This window comes from Lactuca saligna, chromosome 8 (genome assembly GCF_052625555.1).
Source record: "Lactuca saligna cultivar CGN05327 chromosome 8, ASM5262555v1, whole genome shotgun sequence".
Lineage (NCBI taxonomy): Eukaryota > Viridiplantae > Streptophyta > Magnoliopsida > Asterales > Asteraceae > Lactuca > Lactuca saligna.
The window spans coordinates 205,635,935-205,658,898 of NC_136424.1; the positions used below are offsets into that span (position 1 = coordinate 205,635,935).

The 22,964-nt window shown below is 37.6% G+C and overlaps 1 long non-coding RNA gene across 1 annotated transcript; it reads left to right on the plus strand.

Moving 5' to 3' along the window:
- Positions 1 to 4,976: 4,976 nt before the first annotated feature.
- On the plus strand, positions 4,977 to 6,525 carry LOC145012527 (uncharacterized). The gene is made up of 3 exons (XR_013664563.1): positions 4,977 to 5,198; positions 5,725 to 5,826; positions 6,197 to 6,525. It is a non-coding gene; the product is annotated as an uncharacterized LOC145012527 (long non-coding RNA).
- The last annotated feature ends 16,439 nt before the right edge of the window (positions 6,526 to 22,964 follow it).

Below are 22,964 nucleotides of genomic sequence, written 5' to 3' on the forward strand. Positions count from 1 at the left end.
CAAGCGCCTGATCCACAGGCCCCCTCATGTCCCTTGCCGCACTTCCCGCAAGTGCGGCCCTTCTCGCCTCCCGTCCTCGAATCGGTGGACTTGGTCCCCTTGGCTGCCGGATGAGACTTAGCCGGCCGCCAATCCATCCTTTGAGACTCGGCCTCTTCCCTGGCCTGAGTCTCAAACTCAATCTCCCTCTTCTGGGCATTTGCCTGGAGCTCAGCAAATGTCCGGTACGTCGAGTTCGACACGAACTACCGAATGTCCCTCCTCAGAATACCCAAATACCGGCTCATCCGTGCCTGCTCTGTAGAAACCTGCTCAGGGCAGAACATCGCCCTCTCATGAAACTTACGGGTGACCACAGTAACCGAATCATTACCCTGCTTGAGGGTCAAGAACTCCTGAATCAACCGTTCCCTCTCCACCGGGGGAACATACTCATCTCTGGACATGGTGGTGCACCTCTCCCAGGTCACTGCTGAAATCTCTGCAAGAGTGAAGTTCGCTGTCACGAACTTCCACTAATCCTTCGCTCCTAGGTGGAGCTAGTTCAAAGCGAACCGTGCCCTCAGATGCTCCGGACATGAACACGTATAGAAGCATCCCTCAATGTCAGCAATCCATCTCATCGCAACGATCAGATCCTGCATCCCATCAAACTCGGGTGGCTTCGTGTTGCTGAACTCCCGGAACAACAACGAGTCACCTCCCTGAGGTCTGGTAGCAACCACAACTGTTGTAGCTGCAGCAACTGCAGCCTCAGTCACCGCGGCGTACCGCTCATCAAAAGTCTCCAACAGTGTGGTCTTGATAGACCCAAACATCTCTGGAATCTCGGCCCTGATTGCCGCAACCACCTCATCGTGGATCATCTGACAAAGCTCCTCATCACTCACACCGCTCGTCCCAGGTCTGTGGTGTGTCCCAACCATGATGCCTCTGAAATACAACATAAAAATATCAAAGACTCAATCGAGTATACTCGCACTCGATAACGCAACCCTACTCGGCCTCCAATACCCAAAGAATTCTTACTTGGGCTACCCACTGATCCGGTATCTTCAGTAGTACGGGCCCTATACTATTGATTACACCGCATCAGCATTCACCCCAAGTCCTCCTCCTTGGATCCCGGAATGCAAGTAATCTATTCTCGCTATGCATTGGCTACCTACCCGCTCTCAAGGCATTTCATAGCAGTATGATTCTCCTAGAATAAGGCATCACAAATCATGCAACTCTAGTCCTAATATGAATACCTAGTCTACTCTAGCATGCATAGCATATCATAGCATATCTCATAACACATATTGTAAGGGTATCTTGGGGATTTTACCGTTCGGGCGCTGGCTGACCGAACACATTGCTCCTTCTTTGATTATCTCAAAACCTCTTGTAAAATTTAATGCTTTTATTATTGGAAATTTTTTTCTCAAATCCTCGGTTTGAGTTCAGTTACGCCCGAAGGTGCACCCGAATCCCTCAAACCAAGGCTCTCATACCAACTTGTAACAATGTAAATTTTCAAAATAATTTTTCATTTTTCAAACAATATAAACCATCATATAATATTCTTAAGTCTCATGTTTAGCAAATGTCATAATAATAAAATACATCCCAAGATCATAAAATAAATCTTCCGTCAGTGTGTACAGATCATGCTGGCGCCTTCCTACGGTCCTTGCTAGTACCTAAAACACATAACACAACAATTGTAAGCATAAATGCTTAGTGAATTCCCCAAAATACCACCTACACACATACGCCCTTCCAGGCCATGACCTTCCAGTCCATGTGTCTCAGGGGACTTCCGTCCCGACCCGGTAAACCTTCTGGTCCTATCCGCGTCGACCTTCCGGTCCACATCACAATGCCTTCCGGCCTATAACATAATGCCTTCCGGTCCATATCAAGCATAGCATACATAGCACATACCAAACGGGTACTAATCACACACAATTCATATATCATATGGCATATCTGACCTTCCGGTCACACATAGGTACCCTTCCAGGTACAGTATAGTGAGAAGACTCACCTCTGATATCTCGGTAAATCACTGACTCGGTAGGAATACGATCTAGCCTCCGCCTAAACACATAAAACATATACTCCCATAAATAGAACTATACTCCCACCTTTCCTCAGAAGGGTAAAAGACCATTTTACCCCTCTTCTGGCTCAAAAGGCCTTATTGCTAACCAAACCATAAAAGTCAACCAAAGTCAACGGTCAAACTTTGACCCGACTCGGCGAGTGCACTTGGGCAACTCGGCGAGTTCACCTATGTCCACTTAACTCCTTAGTCCCATTTAACACGTCGAGTCCCTCCCTTTACTCGACGAGTCCCAAGGCAAGAATCACGGGGCTACCCTGACTCAACTCGCCGAGTCCCAAGAATAACTCGGCGAGTACATGCCATGCACAGGTTCTATTGACCTCCTAAGGTCAGATCGTTCCTCAAATCCATAGATCTGTCCTTCCCAAGCAATATAATCACGTAAAGATCGAATCTTGATGCTTATAAATATACATAATGGCATCTAATGGTGATTTAGTCCCAAAAATGGCAACCTATGTCCAATCACCCCACAAGGACTCATAAAGCTTATTGGATTGAAGTCTCTAGACCTCTTTGAGTCCAGATCCAAAGCATAGACTCGATAAGGGACCAATTGCTCCACATAAACATCCTCACAAGAGGTTAGAAAACCCTAATCTCTAAGTTCAATACCAAAACTGAAGAAGGTCCGAATGAATACCTCAAGTTGAAGTCTCTGGACTCTGAAACCACTTGAATCACACCTTCTTCAGCCTCCTCTTGCTCTTGCTCACCTTCTTTTTGCAAAACCAAGGATAGAAAGATCAATAATGGCTTCTCCTTCCTCCCAAACAATATAGATCACTAAGGGTGCTCTCAAGGGACTGGTAGCCGCAATGGGAGGCTAAGAGTACCCTTAAAAAGGCTCCAACCCCGGAGGATTAGGGTTTCATTAAACAGCGTGGACTCGCCGAGTCCAATGCGAACTCGGATGATCAACCACGACCTTACTCGGTGAGTCTACGCATCAACTCGCCGAGTTCCTTCACATAATCCAAAAAAATAAATATTTAAATAATATACCTGGGATTTCGGATGTTACAACAATTATAATTAACAAAGTCTAAACTATTAACTATATGAATATAAGATTAAATAAAATGCAAAAATTTACAAAGGTAATGAAGTGGTGACCTGATATGGACTCTATTAACTTCAATGTAGCTGCTGATCAAAATTCCGCATCTCTACAAAGTTTGGTTTTTCATTGTCTTGATATCATCCACCCTGCTATTCTTTGGATTTTTCTCTCCCTATATAATTCCACCAAATGTTTTACATTTCTTTTCTTCTTTATTTTGTCCTAGCTTTCTGTTGGTTTGTGAATGCTTAAATCTTCTCCTTCATCAGCACTTTCTTTGAATGATGATGAAGAGAGCCCCGTGAATAATGAAATCTTCAACTTTTTCCATTAATGATGCAACTACGAATACCACATCCTTCTTACCTTTCATGGTAGAATCAACCATTCACACATCGCACATTTCAAACCTGGGCAATTAAATAACAACTGTTTGTAGACTCTGCATCTTAGAGTGCATATGAAAAGTAAAATACAAAAAATCAAAGCTGGAAAATCTACTCATGTTCATCAAGACCTAATAAAAAAAATAAGAACAAATTAGAGCCCTTCCATAGGGAAGATACATAGGAAATGGATTGAGACGGATATGAGTCATAGTAAAAAACCAAACTAAAATCCAATAAAATATAATTTAATGACATTGTGTGATTATGATTGAATCATATATGAAAGAAAAGAAATATAAACATAAATATAAAAAACAAAAAAGAAAGAGAAGACACAGGACCAGTATAGTGATCGAAGGAGGTAGTAGGGTTTAGAGAGTGATTTCAAAATTCAAATCAAGGGATTTGAGAGATTCGTCATCCGCCAAAGCCTTGTTCTTTCAAGCTTATGTCCTATAATGAAATAAATGAAACAAATTAAAACACACATAAAGTAATTCATGAATTGATAGGGATTTTCTTGACGGGAGGAAGCGAGATCGTGAATTGGATTTGGGGATGGGTGATTCGATGAACCAACAACGGCGGTGGAGATAGCAGCAATTTGGCAGTGGTAGAGACGACAGTTACAAGGAAACTATCGTATGAATAGAAACACTGATGATTCATCTTTCACGTCTCGGTAAGAGAAAATTAAACTTGAAATCAACATCAAGATAACCTTGAAGAAACAAATTGATCACACAAAACTACATAAATCAAAAATAGCGAATGGAAGTTGTGTTCGTCGACAATTGAGAAGACGGATAGTCACAGAGAATGCAGAACGGGAATCGATAGTGGCAGTAAATCCATTTGTAGGTTGTTGGTTCAGTTGTGGGAGGGGTAAACGGTGGCGGTGAGTCATGTTAGGGTTTCTTGGTTGAGAAAGGAAGAACAGAGAGAAACCGAAAATGATTTCAGCCAAGGAAACTAAGAGCGTATGATATAGAAGAAGATCGGCCAGAACTTAGAGCGTATAATATAGAGTGTTTCCACTTGACCGAGTCAATTAGCATAACTTGAGGAATATCGGTTCATCTTTGACTATTGACCGATTCAATTTCAAGATCAGAGTCAGAGAACTTTTCAAAACGTGCGTTCGACCGGATAAGATTTGTCTATTTTATAATGCATAAACCCATTGTAAATAATGCAATAAGACTTGTATCTCTTAAAATTCACCATTTTAAGCTAAATGCTTAATTACTAAGGTATAATTACTAAGATATATATATATATATATATATATATATATATATATATATATATATATATATATATATATATATATATATATATATATATATATATATATCATTTAATTATGGTAGATCATTGGTATATTTATTATTCCTTTAAATATGGGATGTCAAAGTCAAAACCTCCTGTAGAAAAAACCCTACAATTGCCCCGACCTTCACACAGTCCATCATTCCGTCGGCCTCTATGTCACATCTATCATTGCCGCCGATCTTCACACATCCTCGGTGATGACAGAAAAAAGGAACAACATAATAATCATCGCATCAATCCTTGAAAAGCTAAAAAGAATGGGTGATTTGATCCTCGCAAAGCAAAAAAAGAATCGAAGGTTTTTCTTATTATATCATTTGTTTTTTTATTTCTTCATTCATCAATCTGATTCCTTTGTTATAGTCGTATGTGGTTTTTCATATTGCTTGGTGCCAATTTCTTTGTTTGTAAATATTAATGGCGCACTAGTCAAACATGGTACAGAAACTGTTATCACATACACATCGCAACAAACATTATAACAATTGAATTCTAAAAAGATGGGAAATCACAGTAAAGTCGGTCAATTTAGATTTTTCTAGAAGGGTTAGATACATTTGTTGCCTTTCAACCTTTGTATATATATGTGATGATTGTGATTTTTAGCCACCCACGTTGGTATAGGCTATGCTATAATGTTTATGTTTAAACTTTTGCTTTTGTTTTATATTTTCAAGAATGTATGATTATGAAACATATGTTTATTACTTTATTATATTGATGGTGGTAATGTGATCATGTTTCGAAGGATTACTTCATTCACATGATACATATAATTTTGTTTGCTATATCAATTCATTTATGATTAATTCTAACATTTTTAGGAGCGCTTTTAAAGTGTTTGATGAAAAGCCAAAGAGAAATATGACAGTCTCAGATTGTATTCATGGTTAGTGATGGAATCACCGGTTAATGAGCAGATGCTGGTAAGTTTACATGAACTTTATTGATCTTTGATTACGTCTTTTGAGTTGGGTTTTTGTAATTTTTTATTTTTTTCAGAAATTACCATTCTTTGATGGTAGAGAACTTGTAGCTGGAAGTATTGATGATTCAATCTATGTTTATGATGTTGAAGTAAACATCTATCCTGATCATAGATTTGATGTTGAAGCAAACTGACTTTTCCTTATGTTTATGTTGTTGAAGCAAACAGACATATGGGCTGATCATAGCTTTGACCTTGTTTACCTTTTTATAATATTTCCATTCTGAAAGAATAGTTTATTATATAAGAATATTATTGCTTTATTATGATAGAATTTGTAGTTAATTAATTATATGTTTAATGTGCAGTTGTTACAAGTGGATCACTATAAAGTATTTGACAATGAATTTGTGATAGAAATGGCTTGAAGACATGATGGGAAAGGCTCCTTGTATAAAATCATTCTCATGCAATACAATTCTGACAGAATGTCAATGTCACAAAATGTCAATCTCATAGAATGCTAGCATATTTTGAATTGGCTTAGAGGTCAAACATACACAAGATATCTAGAATGTTGTTATTTTTTTAGAATTATGTTTGTTATTCTTTCAGAATGTTTGTTATAATTCAACGAATCACAATCGTACAATGTAATTATTTGGTATATTATTAATTCAAGAATCGATTTTGTGTATTCTTTCAGAATATATTTACTAGTTTATGGTTGACATTCTATCATTCTGATAGAATAAAATCGAAAAATATGGTTACTACTTTATGGTTAAAATTCTATCATTCTGACAGAATAAAAATCGGATTTTTAATTTCAAATTAATTTGAAATATTTAGATTTTTAAAAATAAAGTAATTAATTATCCCTACAAATCCGAAAATTTCCTTTTTTAATATAGGTTAATTGACTAGAATGCCCTTATGCTCAAATTTGTGTGATTATATGGTACATGTTATCCTATTCTACTATCATAAACCCTCAGATCATGACCTTTGATTATATTCCATCCAATGATCCAGATCTATGCATTCTGACACACAATAGTTACTAAAAACAAAATAACCTAACCTCTTTTATATATATATATATATATATATATATATATATATATATATATATATATATATATATATATATAAGTAGGTTCTTGTAAAAACACTTGTAAAAATGAAAACAATGAATAGAATAAGCCATGTATAATTATTTACCAAAATAAATTATTAATTGTAATTATACAATTATGTACTAATTAGTAATTTTACATTTTTTCAGTTACGACACGATTTCAAATTCTCCCCATTCTCACTCTTCTCCCGATCCAACTTCCGGTTATCATCATCATCGCCGATTCTCTCCGTTACCCCCAAACCTAATCACCTTAATTCTCCGCTCCCAACATCACCAACAAGACCGGTGACATCCACCTGCCGCCACCATCAATACCACGCACCACTACCCCATAGACATTGCGATTTCTCCTCCGGCCTAAAACCATCGATAGTCGGGGTCTCCTCCATCCTTTTCACCACGAACCACCGTGTCAATAAAACACCCACAGTTGGGGTCTGCTCGACATTTTCTACCTAATTGAAACTCCATAGATGCATCACTTCACCGTCGGGCATAATTTTTTTTTATCTCAACATCTGGTGGAGATGTCAATTTAGGTTTTTAGGTTTTTCAAATTCGTGTTTATATGTTCAATTTGCAAGAATTTTGGGATGAAGTTGTGTTTTTTTTTTTTCAGTTAATTTTTTTTTATACGCTAAACAAATTTCTAAATAACTTTTTCTTCGCATCTCAAGATCAGATTTTGAAACGAAACTCGTTTACAAAATTTGCATCAACAACTTGTGGATGATCTGCTTAAGGTTCGTGTTGGTGACTGAATGTTTATAAATTATGGAACCTTTTTTTCATTATGTTGATGTCTATTTGGGCAAGTGAATACTTTTGTTGCCCGACTTATTTGGGCAATTTCAGATGTCATTGATTTAGAAGGTTTGGGTCCACTTTTAGCCAATCAGCTAGAGGATGCATTGATCATCATATCAAAAATCCACAAAATCATGTTCAATATTACCTCTATTGCAACCGAAATAAATAAGCCACAACATGTTCAAGCAGTTCTATTATGTTCTCAAATATTGGGCTCACATAGTGTTAGGGAGCTAAAATACTTCAGGGCATGGTGAGGGAATGGAATGGAAGCTTTCAGTAAGGTCCTAAAAGACTATTTGGAAACTTCGCCGCTGCAAAACCAACCATCAGATGTAATACACTACTCGCCGCCATTATTGAACTGTCACTCACCGCCATTGTTGAATGCTATCAAGTTCATTATGGGTTGATTGCTTTGTATCAAATTTATTATTTGCTAATATTAGAAGAATGTACGTGATCGATTATGGAGTTATAGGAGTCATCTAAAAGTTGATCAAAATCAACATAGTTTGTTCATGATTTTCTTTTGTAAAGTGACCGAGTGTTTTTTAGTGTTGATTCAATATAAATGTGAATTGTGTGTAAGTTTGGATTATTTCATGAAATTAAAAAATGACAATTTGGATTTCAATGCAAGACATCAAGTCGTTGATTGGATTAAAATATGCTCGAATTTGTTTATTTAGTGTTATTTCTATATAATTTTTGCTTGGATGAGTGTTTGATATGCTTATTCACATGAATTTGAAGAGTTTTCTAGTTTTTTTTTAAACATATTAATCAAAATATAAATTTGAAAAATATAGTTGACTCCTACATACGTGTAAAGTTAGAACAAAACTACTTATGGAAGTTACATGCATCAAAAGTTATAAAATATATTCAAATTAAAGAAGTTATTCCATAGCAGTTTGTACATCGAAATTTTTTATGACATTCCCAAAATCACGACCAGAAAAAACCGATTTTGTTGATGCTTTGTTTAAAAGTTAGAGTAACATTTTAAATAAAAGTGTTGCGGAATTTGTCCCAAAACAAAATATGATAAAGATTTATCAAAAGCATTTCCAAAGAAATGTATTTCATTAAAAGACTTGGGATGTCATGATCGTTACAGATTAAAAGCATAAACAGTACAATATAAGCCTTAATACATTATTTCATATCTACAGACCTATATCCGTAATCCCACATCCAAAACATCACATCTATGCTCATACGCAACTACCTGTAATACAACAAACTGAGTGGGTCAGGCTTGGGAGCCTGGTGAGCACATAGGGTTTTCAACCCACAATAAATAAGTTTATTAATTTCATCAATCAACAATAACCCGATTACCCGTTCCCGTTATCCTCACTTTACGTCCCTAAACATCTATCACAAGGGACCTAGCCTAAGGATCATCATCGGGATGAACACTACTGCTAAGGGGATTCCTCAGCAATAAATGTCCTAAAGGCAACCATGTTGGGGATGGAGTACACCGGTGAACACATCGTTCACAAACACCTACAGGTTGCGAGCCTGCTAGTGTTCTACTAGACTGTCTAGAAGAGTCTATGGTCGTCATCCATACTCCGCTAGATGACAGAATCAACAACATCAACATCGAGGCCTCTCATCATTTTATCACACATCACCTATTACATCTACCCATGTTTTACCCCAACATTTTCGTAGATATAAAATAGATATACAGTTTAAATCATTGAAAACATGTATAAAAACGTTCATCCAGCATAGATAGCAAGTATTCAGATAATATGCACACATAGCACGTAATTTATATAAAATACTTCATATTTATGTGTAAGCTAAAAGTAACTATGCACTCACCTGAAAGGTGGTGACTCAGCACTCGGACAACGCTTCGATACTCTCAAAACAATTTTCCTTCGATAAAACCTAGTATGAATACCACTAGGGTTTAGTCTAACGTCAACCGTGACTAATTAATAGTTTAACTATTATTATTATTATTATTATTATTATTATTATTATTATTATTATTATTATTATTATTATTAAATAACACTTATTATTATTATTATTATTAATATTAATATTAATATTAATATTATTATTATTATTATTATTATTATTATTATTATTATTATTATTATTATTATATAAGAGTTAAATAACACTCTATATAACTCATAATAATAGCCCAAATAATTATTTTAAGGACCTAATAACATTACTATAATTATTTGAAAGCTATATTAAAAATTACGTAAGCGTAGCTCACTTACAACGGATTTAAAAGAAAACCGGGCTTTATTTGGAGAAGCGTTTCGAAACCGAAAGACTCTTTTTCTCAGGACTCCGGGAGCCTTGGGGCTTCCTTAGGGTGCTAAGGGTTCACCTAGACTTTAGGGAGGGTTTGGAACCATAGAGAGAGAAAGAAATCTAGAGAGAGAAGAAGATTTGGTGTGAAAAACCGGCTGCCCTCGCACCCCCTTTTATAGGTGCAAGGCCTCGCAAGTACAGTGGGCGTAGGGAGGTTACGCGGGGCGTAGTCCTCGGATAATGTAACGACCGTAGATCCGGGCTAGTGAATTTAGAGGTAGAGATGGCAAAAAAACCCGTACCCAATGGGTACCCGAAACCCTAACCCGAGTTGACCGGGTAAATCCCCGAGTTGACTGGGGATGGGGACGGGGATGGGTATTACCCGAATATAAAAAGCGGGGATGAGGATGGGGATGGTTCTACCTGTCGGGTACCCATACCCGTACCCGAAATCGGCCCCGATGGGTACCCGATATATATATATATATATATATATATATATATATATATATATATATATATATATATATATATATACTATTACTTATGTTTTTATTTTTAATAATGCATAAGCAAATTTTTAGTAGACAATGTAAGGTTTTTTAACAATCAAACGTATAGTTTTGGGAAAGATTTTTATATATTTTTTTGTAAAAAATGATTTAATTTGTAACCTTGAATGTTATTGTTCTTGTTTGAAGAAATTCAGTGATTTTAGTATTTTATATTAGTTATGTTAGTTTCTGTTTTGTTGGTTAATATATAATTATGAGTTATTTTTCATAAAACTTCAAAACTTTGTAATGGGAAAAAATCCCCGATTACCCATTGGGGATCCCCGATACCCATTGGGGATGGGGATGGGGATAGATTTTTAATCCCCGATGGGGATGGGGTCAGGTATGGGGATGGGGATGAGGATTCTGGTATGGGGATGGGGAACACGAAACTCGGTATACCCGTATCCATTGCCATCCCTATTTAGAGGCAATAAGGATCGAAAATGACTTTTTGACAAAAGATTATTTAGAATAAATAATCTTAACCATGTAGTAGAATATGCTACAAGGTTTCGGTACATATAAAGAACGCCGAAATCCGAGTTATAACGAAGAAGTTATGACCTGTTGAAGTTTCGCGACGGAACCGGCACGATACCGGGAAGCGTAAATAATGAATTTACTATAGAGCGAGATTTAGCCTTAGCGATCTAAACGAAAGTTGTAGAATATGTTATACTAAGAACATCGATAAAAAGAACGCCAAAATCTGACTTCGTATGAAGAAATTATGATTTTTCGAAGTTTCGGATTAGCAGTGTACAACCCGAAATTCGAATGTTAGATCGGGTGATTTTTTGCCAACACGACCTAAACGATAATCGAAGATCTCGTTAAGAGTAGCGTAACGAGAAAAAGATGGGCAAAACGGACGTCGGATGAAGAAGTTATGAGAATTTAACGGACTAATCCTGTCCCGACCTGTTAATAATATAAAATTTAAAATCAATCCAAAATTAGCCGACGGAGTCTAAACAAAAGTTGTAGAGTACGTTCCCACCTTCGCGTGGATATAAATATCAACTAAAAACGGAGCTCGTATGTGAAAGTAATGATTTTTAGAAGTCGGAGTAGAAAATCACGAATCTGGTGCGAAGTTGCTGACGTGGCCGAATCTCATCCGTCCCTTGTTTCCCACGCCTCGCTTCGCATTACGCCCTGCGTACGAAATCCGGTACGCCCAGCGTACCTTCGCTTCCCATCCGACCGGTGTGCGAGACAGCTGGCTGCGAGCTAGCATCCATATCCGAGACTACGCCCAGCGTAGCCCCGGTACGCCTAGCGTAAATCCGAGGATGCTGGCCTATAAAAGGGGGTGGGAACCCTTCCGAAAAATTCACACATTTCTTCATTTCTTCTCTCACTACTTTCTCCCTCTAGGGTTTTGAACCCTTCCTAAAGTCTAGGTGAACCCCTAGCACCCTAAGGAAGCCCCGAGGCTCCCAGAGTCCCGAGAAAAAGGGTCTTTCGGTTTCGAAACTCCGCTCTAAATAAGTTCCGGTTTTCAATAAAATTCGCTGTAAGTGTGCTACGCTTACACAATTTTTAATATAGCTTTCAAATAATTATAGGAGTGTTAGTAGGTCCTTAAAATAATTATTTGGGCTATTATTGTGAGTTATATTGAGTGTTATTAACGCTTATATAATAATAATAATAATAATAATAATAATAATAATAATAATAGTTAGACTAATTAATTTGTCGCGATTATCGTTAGACTAAACCCTAGTGGTATTGGACTAGGTTTTATCGAAGGAAATTGTTTTGAGAGTATCGAAGCGCTGTCCGAGTGCTGAGTCACCACCTTTCAGGTGAGTACATAGTTCCTTTTCATCTGACACATAGATATGAACTATTTTAATATAAATTACGTGTTATGTGTGCATATTGTCTGAATACTTGTTGCCTATGTTGGGTGAAAGATTTTTATACATGTTTTAAATGATTTAAACTGTATATGTATTTTATATCTACAAAATGTGTTGGGTAAAACATGGGTAGATGAAATAGTTGTTGTGTGATAACACGATAGAAGACATCATTGTTGTTAGTGATTGAGTCATCTAGTGGAGTATAGATGATGACCCTGGACGATACTAGACAGTCCAGTGGAACACTAGCATGCTTGTAACCTGTAAGTGTTTTTGAACTAGGTGCTCATTAGGTATTTTTGAACTGAGTGTGTTCACTAGGTATTTTGAACTGAGTGTGTTCACTAGGTATCTTTGAACTGAGTGTGTTCACTAGGTATTTTGAACTAAGTGTGTTCACTAGTTACTTTTGAACTAAGTGTTTACTAGATGTTTTGGACTATGTGTTCACCAATAATCTATAAGCCTTAGTAATGATGGACTTCGTGTCAATTCCTTAGGATGATCCTTAGGAATAAATAAACGAGGAATAGTTGATTCTTAGGGTAGATCCTTAATACTAAAGAAGATAATGGGGATGGGTAAGTGGGTTGATTGTTTGATTTTTTAAACATAATAATTATATTATTGTGTGTTGAACACTCTATGTACTCACCAGGTTTCCCAACCTGACCCACTCAGTTTATTTACATCACAGCTGTTGATATGAAGTCACATTACACTGAGAGATTAACGAGATGTAGATCACTAGTGTAAATAAATGTAAGTTCCGTTTATGCTTATGTTTCTGTATTGACAATGATATCCCAAACGTTTTAACATAAATAAAATACGTTTCTTCGAAAATGTTTTGATAACGTATTTATCGTATTTTTATGGGAACAAATTCCACAACATTTTTATGAAAAGAAGTACTCTGATTTTTATAAAGCATAAACAAAATCGGTCTTTTCTGGCCGTCAAAATGGGGATGTTACAGTTGGTATCAGAGCATTAGTTTAAGCGAACTACGAATATGGATTTATTTCTAGACTTAAACTTAGAACGCTAAGCGATAATGGTGAGGTGTGAGCACTAGATTATTTTAGGAATGATGCCTAAATTGCTTTTATGTGCTAAATGATTTGTCATGCTATGGTTTGATCGGATCTATGGTCTGTTGCCGACCGGATCTGGAAACCTTATGTGTTTAGGATTCTAAACGTACGAATACGATATTAGAACTAGCATATAAATGTTTCGGAGTGATAAGGACGATTTAAACGTCAATCCTAAATAAAGATCTAGATTCAACTTATTCGGTGTATAGATCAAGATGGCAAGGACCCGTAGCGGAAACGTGAATGCAAATGAGAATAAGAACCAACCCCCAGTGGTTCAGCAAATACCTGTTGTAGAAGAAGTTGCACCTGAGCCAGTCACCATGGCTGGAGTTCAAGCCATGATTCGGGCTATGTTAGCTGAATAAAGGGAAGAAATGAGGCAGATGTTGAATAGGGATGAAAGACCCCAACTTTCGTATTTTTGAAAGGCCCAAACTTTCATATTTCACATTATCATTACTCCAAAACATGCTATTTGAATATTCATAAAAGCAATATTTTACATTGATATAAAGGATTTACAAACTATTGGATACAAACCTTCTATTACAAAGTGTTATACATATATTACATAACTACCTAGGATATTGTAATTTATACAAACATAAAAAGTAGTACAAAAGTACTATTACAAACTATTCTACATCTTTCAATAGTATGTAAACATACTAGTTATTTATCACCTGCAATTTTTAAACATTGATAGGGTAAGCGGTGACGCTTAGTGAGTTCAAAAATAGATACAATATAATGTTATACCATATATATACTTCAATGTGGCAAAGCAAAGAGGAACAACAAGATGTATGTGAGATCATGTGACAAGCGTTCATATCAATCAAAGACATTATTCAAAGATATTCTTTTCAATTCTTGATATACATCAATAAAGCTTTGGCCCAAATGGCATAGAAGACATGCAATTTCTGATTAACATCTTGTTAGATTTTAGGCATATAGTCCTGTCTAACCATTTGCCAATGCCATTTAATAGAATTCATTCTCTTACGGAGACAGGTTCTACATGGCCAGAGGCTACATACCAATACCAATGTGAATCTAAGTCCTTTCACTAATCACATGGTCAAAGGTATTACAATTGCTATAAACATAGCGAATAACACGAGAAAATAACTCAGAATGATAATAATGAAAAGCACATAACACATATAACACATAACATACAACTGTTCCTATATATTGAACTCACCGTAAGTTAACCGGGGGTTAAAATAGTAATTTGGACAGCACTTCGGCTTTAAATATGCCTTTCTATGTTGAAAACCGGGAGCTTGATTGAAAACCGGGCTCTGCGAAGGTAGGGCTTCAAAACCGAAAAGATAAAATTTCCGGGCTTCTCAGGGGTCTCGGGACGTGTTTCAAGTGCTAAAATTGATTTCGGGGCTTCGGGGAAAGTCAAAATGAAGAAAAATATGGAAAGAGGGGCTAAAAGTGGCAAATTTTCAAAGTTAGTCGGAAGATCTCGTAGCCCCCTTTATATAGGGCCGAGGTTCGGAGTTGGCTAAGTAGCGAAGCAAGCAGCGAAGGGCAGGTGGCGAGAAGAGGAGGCTCGGATGCGAGGTTCGGTGGCCAGATGTCACACCCGCGAGGCGGCCAGGTGCGAGGTTCGGAGGCGTGACAAGGAGCGAAGCGTCAATAGCTCGTAGGCGAGATGTGGCTCACCTCGTACACGCCACGTATGCGACACTCAGAAGGATCCGGTTGGACCTCCCTTTGGTCCTATCCCAGTCCAACATGCGTTGCTTCTCTGATTGGGCCACGACCTCGGTGACGCAGCAACTTCGTGCGAAGTGACGTGGCAGCGACGAGGTCTCCGGTGGCTGGTACTGTTCATGCGAAAATCTCGGAAATTGAACCCCAAACTTATAAAATCCATAACTTTCGCATACGAGCTCCGGTTTTGACTTTCTTTATATGCACGCGTAGCTAAAATTACGCTCTACAACTTTCGTTTAGACTTCGTCGGCTAATTTTGAATTTATTTTTAATATTATTATTTTTAACAGACCGGGACAGGAAAATCCGTTAAAAATTCATAACTTCTTCATCCGACATCCGTTTTCCTCAAACTTTTTACCGTTGTACTACATATGACAAGACCTTCAATTCTTGTTTAGGATGTATCGGTAAAATATCGCTTGATCTAAAATTCGAGTTTTTAGCTGTCTACTGCTTAGTTGAAACTTCGAAAAATCATAACATGCTCATACGAAGTCAGATTTTGGCATTCCTTTTATCGAATTTCTCAATTTAACGAATACTACGACTTTCATTTAGATTACTAAGGCTAAAAAGTAGTTTATAAAAAACTCACTTTTTACGTCATTCGGCGTCGTGCCGGTTTTGTCGCGGATCTTCGGTTGGTCATAACTTCTTCGTTATAACTCGGATTTTGATGAGGTTTTCGCCTACAAGTTTCTACCGAGATTTCTAAAACATCAAATAATAAAATTTTACTTACTTAAAGTTTCATATTTTCGCTAAATTTCACTATTTGGCTTTTAATTGGAATCTCATAAGACTTCCAATATTTTCTGAGTGATTCTAAACATAGTTTTACTTCATTTGTAGTAAAAACCATCTGTTAGAACTCAACACTCAATTTTACATAATATTTCACAATTTTATTCATTACAAAACATGATTTTAAAACGTGTATGTTACAAATACCTCCTCCTTTTGATGATTTCGTCCCCGAAATTACATCGATTAAAATAAATGGGGATATTTTGCTTTTATCTCATTCTTATTCTCCCAAGTATAGTTTGGGCCACGATGGTGTTTCCACTTGACAAGCACCAATTCTACTTCTTTATTGCGTAGCTTAGTTGTTCTTTCATTCACAATTTCGTCAGGCTCTTCTACATATCTTAACTTATTATCAAATTTTAATTCGGATAATGGAACTATCTCATCGTAGATGCTCAAGCATTTGCGCAGATAACGTACATGAAACACGTCATGAATACCCGCCAAATCTTCAGGCAATTCTAAGAGGTAAGCTTGCTTTCCAATTCTCTGGATGATTTTGAAAGGACCAACAAATCTAGGACTCAACTTTCCTTTCTTCCCAAATCGCATAAGGCCTTTCCATGGGGATACCTTCAGCATCACGAAATCACCCACTTGAAATTCTATAGGTCGTCTTCTCTTTTCCGTATAGGACTTCTGTCCTATAGGTCGTCTTCTCTTTTCCGTATAGGACTTCTGTCGATCCTGGGCTGCTTTCATTCTTTCTTGTATGATTTGAATCTTGTCGGTGGTGTCTTGAATCATTTTAGGGCCTCCAAGGATCATTAGTCCTACATCATGCCAACATAACGGCGTACAAAATTTTCGACCATATAATTCTTCATATGGTGGCATTTTGATTGAAGTGTGGTAACTGTTATTATACGAAAATTCGACAAGCGGTAAGTATTTATCCCAATTACCACCGAACTCCAAAACACATGCACGAAGCATATCTTCTAATGTCTGGATTGTTCTCTCTGTCTGACCATCTGTCTGAGGATGATAAGCGGTGCTGAGAGCAACTTGAGATCCCAATTCGCGTTGCATACTTGCCCAAAAGTGAGAAGTGAAGCGAGTATCACGATTGGAAATGATCTTTAGTGGCACACCATGTCTTGCAACAATCTCATCCAAGTATGCTTGTGCGTATTTCTCCATTGGAGCCGTTTCACGCATGGCGAGAAAATGTGCACTCTTAGTCAGACGGTCGACGATTACCCAAATGCTATCATTCTGTCTAGCAGTCTTTGGTAATAAAATCCATGGACAGCTCTTCCCACTTCCATACAGGAACACTAAGGCTTTCTGGAGTTCCATAAGGATTTTGGTGTTCTGTTTTGACTTGTAAGCATACTAAGCATTCCTGTACATATCTTCCAATGTCTCTTTTTAATCCAAGCCACCAATAATCAGCTCTTACATCATAGTACATTTTACTTGTACCATGATGTATTGATAGTTTAGATTTATGAGCTTCATCTAAAATCTTCTGTCTTAATTCACCAATCTTTGGAATCCATAACCGATTCTTAAATACTTTTAATCCTCATGGATCATCAAGTAAAACATCGGCATAATGTACCATTCCTTCCTTCTTTACATTTCCTGGCTTTAAGGCTTCAACTTGCCACTTCTCTAGTTCATCAAGAATGGTGAACTTCACCGTAGTGTGAGTAATAGTATAACACATACTATTACGATAAACTTTCCTGCTAAGTGCATCTGCAACCACATTAGCCTTTCCAGGATGGTACAAAATTTCGCAATCATAGTCTTTGATCAGCTCCATGGCTCGTTGTTGTCTCATATTCAGAGTTTGCTGACTGAATATATACTTGAGACTCTTGTGGTCGGTAAATAATTGGCATTTCGTACCAAAAAGGTAATGTCTCCAAAGTTTTAGGGCAAATACTACTGCAACGAGTTCAAGATCATGGGTGGGATAATTCTTTTCATAATCTTTCAGTTGTCTTGAGGCATAGGCTATCACTTTACCACATTGCATCAACACACAACCGATTCCCAATCTTGAAGCATCGCTATATACAGAGAAATCATCATCACTGCTGGGAGTGATAAGATGGGAGCATGAGTCAAAAGATCTTTTAGAGTTGAGAAAGCTTTTTCTTGAGCTTCACCCCATTCGAACTTCACTTCCTTCCGTGTAAGACTTATGAGAGGTACGGCTATACGAGAAAAGTCTTTAATAAATCTCCGGTAATATCCCGCGAGACCTAAGAAACTTCGAATTTCGGAAGCATTACGGGGTACTTCCCAATTTTGAATGGCTTCGATTTTGATGGGATCTACAGATACACCATTACTAGAAATAATATGGCCGAGAAATTGAACTTGACGGAGCCAAAATTCACATTTCGAGAATCTAGCATAAAGTTTCTCTTTTCGAAGAAGTTCTAAGATTTCACGAATATGAACGACATGATCGGCTTCAGACTTGGAATAGATTAGAATATCGTCAATGAATACGATGACAGACTTATCGAGCATTAGGTGGCACACTCGATTCATCATATCCATGAATACAGCATGAGCATTTGTCAAACCGAATGGCATGACAAGGAATTCAAAATGCCCATAACGAGTACGGAAAGCAGTCTTCGGTACATCTTGCTCTTGTACTTTCAACTAATGATAGCCAGATCTCAAATCAATTTTTGAGAAATAGCTAACACCCTGAAGTTGATCGAATAAATCATCGATGCGAGGTAGTGGGTACTTGTTCTTGATAATCACCTTATTCAGTTCATGATAATCAATGCACATTCGCATCGATCCGTCCTTCTTCTTGACAAATAATACTGGAGCACCCCAGGGAGAGGTACTCGGTCGAATAAAGCCTTTGTCAAGTAATTCCTGCAGTTGGATCATCATTTATTTCATCTCGGCTGGTGCAAGACGATAAGGAGTCTTTGCAATCGGAGTAGCACCGGGCAGAAGGTCAATTTGGAATTCTACTTGTCTGTCCGGAGGAAGTCCAGGCAGATCATCAGGGAAAACATCGGGATATTCTATAACAATAGGAATATCATTTACAGTTTTATTCTCCTTTCTTGAGATGTCAACTGTATAGGCCAGATAGATAGGACAACCTTTCGATATGAATTTACGAGCTTTGAGGAAAGAGATTATTTTTAAGATTCTTTGTTCACCATAGACATGAATAGAATCTTCCCCTTCAATAGGAATGCGTACCATCTTTTCGTAACGCAAGAGTTCTGCATGGTTCTTTGACAACCAATCCATGCCGAGAATAATGTCAAAATTGGGTAAGGAGATAGGGATTAGGTTAGCAAGAAAATTATAACCTTCAATTTCTATGACACAATCCCTATAGATTTTATCAGCAAGTAATGATATACTTTCTGCAGTATCTACGTGAAATGGTTGCGCGAGTGCATAGCAAACAGTTTGAAAAGAATGCGCAAATTCATAAGATACGAAAGAATCTGAGGCACCAGAATCAAATAAGATGTGAGCAGGTCTAGAGTTGACAAGAAATGTACCCGTCACGACATTTGGGTCCTCACGTGCTTCCTCTGCAGTAATATGGAATGCACGACCCTTAGCTTTTGGCACCTCCTCCTTTTTAGTTGGAGTATTCTTTGTTTGTTGGACAGGGATTTGACTTCTCGTTGGTTGTTGAACAGAAGCTTGACTTCCCGTCACTTGGCTGGTAAGAGTAAGGCAAAAACGCTTCTTGTGGCCAGTAATACCACATGCATAACAAGTCACATCCTTCCTTGGGCAAGCTGGCTTGATATGACCTGTTTCTCTACACCCATAACAGACAATGGATTCCTTGTCTATTTTGCATTGACCCGGATGATTCCTTCCACAAACACGACATGACGGTGATTGAATAGAAAAAGATTGTGACCTACCACGGCCACAAAAAGCACTCTGAGATTGTGCTTCCTTGGTTGGATCAGTTCGAATAGATTGAGCTGGTGGAATAGAGGAAGCAGGAGTAGTTCTTTCAGTACGTGGATGCTTTGGAATAGTAAGAGTGGCACCATGTATTTCTAAGTCATGCTCACGCCTTCGAGCATACTCAACGGCTTTATCGAATGACAGAACATCCCGGTTGACAACGAAATCATGGATTTCGTGTCGTAGTCCCTCTATGAATAACTGAATTTTCTCGTCTTTAGTTGGAATATACTTCGTAGAAAACCTTGCTCTTTGATTAAATTGAGTTTCATACTCATTCACAGTCATTCCTCCTTGCTTAAGCTCGAGGAATTCCTTCTCCAATCTTCTCCTCATATCTAGAGGACAATACTTCTCTAGCACACGAGTCTTGAACAACTCCCAGGATAAGTTCTCCTGTCACATCCATCGAGAGCTTCATATGTTGCTTCCCACCAGACTAAAGCTTCTCCAATGAGCATTGCAGATACATAAATAGCCTTGTCTTCATCATCCACATGAGAAACACGAAATACTTTCTCGGTGTTCTGAATCCAAGTTAGAACAATTATAGGATTAAGGACACCAGAAAACTTCGTAGCACCACTACTCTTGAAATCTTTGAACGAGGGACGCTTCACCTTTGACTTTCTCTTTTCCTTTATCATCATTCTTTTTGTGTTCTTCAAGAGTTTATCGAATAACACCGGTAACTTTACCTAGAAGTCGCTCCTCACGAGGAGATACTGGAGTATTCACTTCCTCAGGTTGAGGATCTCCACCAACATCAGGGGTATGGCTACTTACTTGTTCAGCCATCGATCTGAAATATGGAGTAAGATAGTATTTCAGAATATTAGGGTTTACTATTACCTAATACTTTTACTTATATATTTCCTATGGTTTGTATTCCTATACTTACAGTGATTAAGTTCATATATTGAACTTCCTATAGTTTAAGTCTAAATACCAATCCATGGAATTTAGTTCGCTTAAACAACTGCTCTGATACCATGGTTGAAAGACCCCAACTTTCGTATTTTTAAAAGACCCAAACTTTCATATTTCACATTATCATTACTCCAAAACATGCTATTTGCATATTCCTAAAAGCAATATTTTACATTGATATAAAGGATTTACAAACTATTGGATACAAACCTTCTATTACAAAGTGTTATATATATATATATATATATATATATATATATATATATATATATATATATATATTACACAACTACCCAGGATATTGTAATTTATACAAACATAAAAAGTAGTACAAAAGTACTATTACAAACTATTCTACATCTTTCAATAGTATGTAAAACATACTAGTTATTTATCACCTGTAATTTTTAAACATTGATAGGGTAAGCGGTGATGCTTAGTGAGTTCAAAAATAGATACAATATAATGTTATGCCATATATATACTTCAATGTGGCAAAGCAAAGAGGAACAACAAGATGTATGTGAGATCATGTGACAAGCATTCATATCAATCAAAGACATTATTCAAAGATATTCTTTTCAATTCTTGATATACATCAATAAATCTTTGGCCCAAATGGCATAGAAGACATGCAATTTCTGATTAACATCTTGTTAGATTTCAGGCTTATAGTCCTGTCTAACCATTTGCTAATGCCATAGAATAGAAGTCATTCTCTTACGGAGACATGCTCTACATGGCCAGAGGCTACGTACCAGTACCAATGTGAATCTAAGTCCTTTCACTGATCACATGGTCAAAGGTATTACAATTGCTATAAACATAGCGAATAACACGAGAAAATAACTTAGAATGATAATACTGAAAAGCACATAGCACATATAACACATAACATACAATTGTTCCTATATATTAAAATAGTAATTTGGACAGCACTTCGGCTTTAAATATGCCTTTCTATGTTGAAAACCGGAAGCTTGATTGAAAACCGGGTTCTGCGAAGGTAGGGCTTCAAAACCGAAAAGATAAAATTTCCGGGCTTCTCGGGGGTCTTGGGACGTGTTTCGAGTGCTAAAATTGATTTCGGGGCTTCGGGGAAAGTCAAAACGAAGAAAATATGGAAAGAGGGGTTAAAAGTGGCAAATTTTCAAAGTTAGTCGGAAGATCTCGCAGCCCCCTTTATATAGGGCTGAGGTTCGGAGTCGGCTAAGTAGCGAAGCAAGCAGCGAAGGGGAGGTGGCGAGAAGAGGAGGCTCGGATGCGAGGTTCGATGGCCGGATGTCACACCCGCGAGGCGGCCAGGTGCGATGTTCGGAGGCGTGACAAGGAGCGAAGCGTCAGCAGCTCGTAGGCGAGACATGGTTCACCTCGTACACGCCACGTATGCGACACTCAGAAGGCTCCGGTTGGACCTCCCTTTGGTCCTATCACAGTCCGACATGCGTTGCTTCTCTGATTGGGCCACGACCTCGGTGACGCAGCAACTTCGTGCGAAGTGGCGTGGCAGCGACGAGGTCTCCGGTGGCTGGTACTGTTCATGCGAAAATCTCGGAAATTGAATCCCGAACTTCTAAAATCCATAACTTTCGCATACGAGCTCCATTTTTGACGGTCTTTATATGCACGCGTAGCTAAAATTACGCTCTACAACTTTCGTTTAGACTTTGTCGGCTAATTTTGAATTTATTTTTTATATTATTATTTTTAACAGACCGGGACAGGAAAATCCGTTAAAAATTCATAACTTCTTCATCCGACATCCGTTTTCGTCAAACTTTTTACCGATGTACTACATATGACGAGACCTTCGATTCTTGTTTAGGATGTATCGGTAAAATATCGCTCGATCTAAAATTCGAGTTTTTAGCTGTCTACTGTTAAGTTGAAACTTCGAAAAATCATAACATGCTCATACGAAGTCA